At 35.9% G+C, this 4,717-nt stretch overlaps 1 protein-coding gene across 1 annotated transcript in view; it reads right to left on the bottom strand.

Moving 5' to 3' along the window:
• The window catches only part of LOC108572674 (calexcitin-2), a 75,851-nt gene extending 75,384 nt beyond the window's left edge, over window positions 1–467 (bottom strand). Inside the window, exon 1 of the mRNA XM_017934942.1 lies at window positions 244–467. The gene's annotated coding sequence lies outside the window, so the exon portion shown is untranslated. The remainder of the gene's footprint in view (window positions 1–243) is intronic.
• Between the last annotated feature and the right edge of the window lie 4,250 nt (window positions 468–4,717).

The following is a 4,717-nucleotide window of genomic DNA, read 5'->3' as shown; positions in this document are numbered from 1 at the left end:
CTCAATATCCACCTGCTTTTATCTCTTTAGTATCTCACTCTCTTCCAACGAACTGGTATAAATCAATTTCCCTCTTTGTATTCGCACCAACTCACTGATTTATCCCGTCTCAACTATCTCAATTCGATCACGCTCAATCTCAGTTCACCACGCAAAGAAAACAAAGAAACAACAACCGTCACGATGAAACATCAGAAACGATATTCCTAGAGAAGCTTGGTGACAAAATATTTCTGCACCTACCTGGTTGCGGCCGAACTGGAGCTCTTCGAAGTGAAAACGCGCGACGAGGACGCGATCAAACCGAGGATATTTTCACTGCACGAGGATCTCGACGACGATGAGAACAGCGACGACGTTGGTTGATCAGCTGATGAGATCGATTATTTGCCGATCGAGAAGCGAAAGGATAAAACGTAGGCTGTGATCGCCGCGGAAAACAACGAACGGGAGCGGACAAGTGCGCGACGCGAGTGACAGACAGATGAAGCACAAAGTGCGCGCAGCGAGCTCGAGCTTCTCCTCTTTATACCCTCGAACTTGCACCTGTGCTTGCGCAGATGGGCCTCTTAAGCTACGTCCACTTGGTTCCTTGGTCCGTTCGACACCACGTGCTCAGATCGTGCGGCATATCGATGCTTCGTTCATATTTCAAACGGAATCTTTCACGCCTTTGAACGGTTCCTTGATTCAACCTGGAAGATTTAGGGCCGTGTGATGTATGGCAGCGGAGATTTTTATCGCTGCCTAGCTGCTTTTCGCAACCCTTTTTTTCCGCTGGTGAAGACTTCTCCGAGGAGGTAGTCGGAACTGAGAGAAGAAACGAAACGAGTGGATGATGATGGAGATTTAATGGTGAGTTGTTGTTTTGATCACCTGGTTTTGCTTTCGGGGCAATTCTGATGGCGCAAAGATGGGTTGCAATTAGGAGGTTGAAGGGGGAAGACGTTTTCGTGTAATGAAATAGTAGTTACTCGATAGACGAAGAGGTTTTGACGACAGCATTTTTAATACGTCGAGTGCAGCATAATTTTTGTTGGATATATTGATGAGTGACTAATAGGCGTAAAAGTGGACGGAGAAAATTTTGTTTGACGCTGTTTGAAGTGGATTCTACATGCATTTGATTATTTCAAAAAGTTTAGGGATTACAAGATACGTTGAGTGTAATACATTTTCTGTTGCATTTATTAATAAATGAGTAATAGATATGAGAGCAATTGCAGAAAATTTAGTTTGACGCTGTTTGAAATGGACTCTACATGTATATGTATTTGATTATTTCAAAAAATTTTGTGATTATAGAATACCTTGAGTGCAGTACATTTTCTGTCGCATTTATTAATAAATGACAAATAGGCATGAAATCAGATGGAGAAAATTTGTTTCAAACAATTTAGTGATTATAAGATACGTTTAGTGTAATACATTTTCTGTTGCATTTATTAATAAATGACAAATAGTCATGAAATCAGATGAAAAAAATTTAGTTTGACTCTGTTTGAACTGGATTCTACACCTATTTGATTATTTCAAACAATTTAGTGATTATAAGATACGTTTAGTGTAATACATTTTCTGTTGCATTTATTAATAAATGACAAATAGGCATGAAATCAGATGAAAAAAATTTAGTTTGACTCTGTTTGAACTGGATTCTACACCTATTTGATTATTTCAAAAAATTTAGCGATTATAAGATACGTTTAGTGTAATACATTTTCTGTTGCATTTATTAATAAATGACAAATAGGCATGAAAGCAGATGAAAAAAATTTGGTTTGACTCTGTTTGAACTGGATTCTACACCTATTTGATTATTTCAAACAATTTAGTGATTATAAGATACGTTTAGTGTAATACATTTTCTGTCGCATTTATTAATAAATGACAAATAGTCATGAAATCAGATGAAAAAAATTTAGTTTGACTCTGTTTGAACTGGATTCTACACCTATTTGATTATTTCAAAAAATTGATCGTCTCTTTCATTTTTCCCAATAATGATTCTTTAAATGTTGACTTAATATTTGACATTAAACAAGACTCTCAATTTTAAGACTGCTTTTTTCTAATAAATAAAACACGCACACCCTAAAATTTAATAGGTACCTACTTTGTTTCTGCAGACATGAAATGAAACTGAAATTTAAAAAATACCATACATTACACAAAAGTTATGTACCTATATATACCTACATATTATATTCACAGAAAATGTCTTCAGATTGAGCATCCGTTTAAAGAAATTGCCCAGACATTAATTAAGCAACTGTCTCAAAAACCTAATCCTTGGCTGCAATTGGTAATTTCAGTTCCGGTTTACGAACAATTAGACTTTTTCATCTTTTTTTTCTCCCCTTTATTCCTTTGCGTTGACCTCGTGGACTAGGATGGGCAATTAGCCAAGGACCCAGTTTTAGGCGATGTGCATTACAATACGCACATAATTTGTAGTCTATTATTTAATGGCGGCTCCTTGTATGCTGTTACTGTGCGCCAACCACCAATATTTCCGTTACGCGCACACAGAATGTATAAACATCTTGCCAATGCTAAAACTCCGGTCACCAAATAATACATTTTCCCTTTTGGTCGCGGAAAGACGATTGAAATATTCAAGAAGAAACTACTGAACTCACGAATACGCGTGTCAACACGTATTTTACGCTCAAAGCAGACTATCGCGAGAATTATTCTTTTATCCGTTTAGAATTAATAATAAAAACCTTTTCTTTTTTTTTTTTAAATGTTTTCAATTTGTACTTGTCGATTTTGTTCGAAGGTACGAAGAAAATGTCAACGTAAGTTCCGTTTAAGGGTTATACAGGACAATCAGAATGATTTGCGAAGAGAGAATAATTTTGTAACTGTTTTATATATAAATGAAACGGTGACGAAGTGATTTTATTTATACACAGCGTGTTTTAATTGTACAGGCAAGTATCGTTAGTTAGAATAACGTTCCATTTATTAACTAAAATCGCATATCTCACGAACTTGGAGTGTAATGTGTTTCATAAGTTTATTTCATAATTGCAGAGGGCTATTTTCTTCGTAGATCTTTTCTGGCTTGCTTCCAAATTAATGTACATGAAGTTAATAAATAATCTGGACACACTTTATGTGTAGAATCGCGCATGCGACACCTCCGGGGTCTACTAAACTCTATCCATTCGTTTCCATTAAAATTCTGGTTTTAACGTGCGATACTTACCTACGATTATTAATTTCTGATTGAACTCGCGAAAGCAGTATCTACAAGAATATCGTAACGTAGGCATTTACATTGCTTGAATTGATATGTTATACAAATTTGTGTAATAAATTCTATTTATTTTTATACAACTTTTCTAGTCATTCGTGAACCTTTAGTATACATACATGATCTACAATAATTTATAAATTGGAACATGAATGAACAACGAACTCTCTAATTACATAAATAAATTATAGATCTAGTTACGAACACTCGATACGTGATTAAATATTCGTTAATTACATTACCATTTTAAAACAACAATTTACCAACTCTCCACGCTCTTCTGTATCTAATTTCAATCTTATGTATCCTAACTTCAAGAAATTATTGGCTAAACGAAAGTTTTCATTTAGCGACATTATTCTTTTCGAAGTTATTCAATCAATCCTTTGTCTAGGCATAATTCTATTATAGTTAGCCCGCGGTCTGATTACTTTCTCTTGCGCGGAAAAAGGATAAGAAAAGAAAAGAGTAGGTACACCTAATCGATCGATGTTGAGAAGATATTCTCACTTACCAAATTGCATATCTACATCGACGATTCTAATTTGCTAAAAATACACAATTACCGAAGGCTCGCGAGGGAAAAAAAGGAAACAGCTGTGGACGAGTTAGAACAAGGCTAATAAGTGACAAAGTCGTAGTGGAAACGCTTTGCTAAGATCGATTTATGTGTGGCCAGAGAATCGTGTATCGAGAACAATGGGACCAGATGGAGGATCAATCAGTTACGCATTGCCGTGATTGATACGTCGACAGACGTTACAATGGAACGTCAATTAAACCAACTAATTGGTATCATAACGACGCCGGTTCGAATGGCCAAAAATTTTTTCGATCGTCCATCGCCATTTACACGGAGGCGCGAAATATCGAGAGTATCTTAACACGTTCGTGACCAATATTCGTAATAAAATGCTACGATTCTTTCGTTCTTAGCTGTCGAAAATTTTCTGTTACACGAAACACGCGTCGTTCTCATCTCGTAGCGTTAACCTCGTTAACGAATTCATTTGATATTGTGATATACCGGGTGTCCAAATTTTTTTTTGGATCAAACTTCGTCAGTGTGTTCTGTGGGTATAATTGGTAGAAAAATGTTGTATAAACGTAGGTCGTTTGAAGCTTTGTTAAAAAGTTACGACAGTAATAAGGAGTAGGAGGGGAATGATAACGAAAGTGAGGTTATGTTAGAAAATAGTCATAGATCAGGGAATAAGGAGGACAATTTAGGACAAAAAGATTGTAATTCGATGGTAGAATAAGGGAATTGAAAAGCTAAATAGTGTCAGAGCTGAAATCATTAGAAAATCTCTGCTGAAGAATGTTTAGTCGAACGTAAAAACATGAAATTAATGTGGTATCGATAAGGGAAAAAGGGAGGTCCACAGATGATTCGTGAAAATGCGACGTCGACACGTTGATTTTGATGAAAAATTGTTTTTAGCGATATCT

Source organism: Habropoda laboriosa, unplaced genomic scaffold (genome assembly GCF_001263275.1).
Source record: "Habropoda laboriosa isolate 0110345459 unplaced genomic scaffold, ASM126327v1 scaffold22, whole genome shotgun sequence".
NCBI classification, from domain to species: Eukaryota; Metazoa; Arthropoda; class Insecta; order Hymenoptera; family Apidae; genus Habropoda; species Habropoda laboriosa.
The sequence above is the reverse complement of the archived record's forward strand: the minus strand, read 5'-3'. Positions and strand labels throughout refer to the sequence as shown.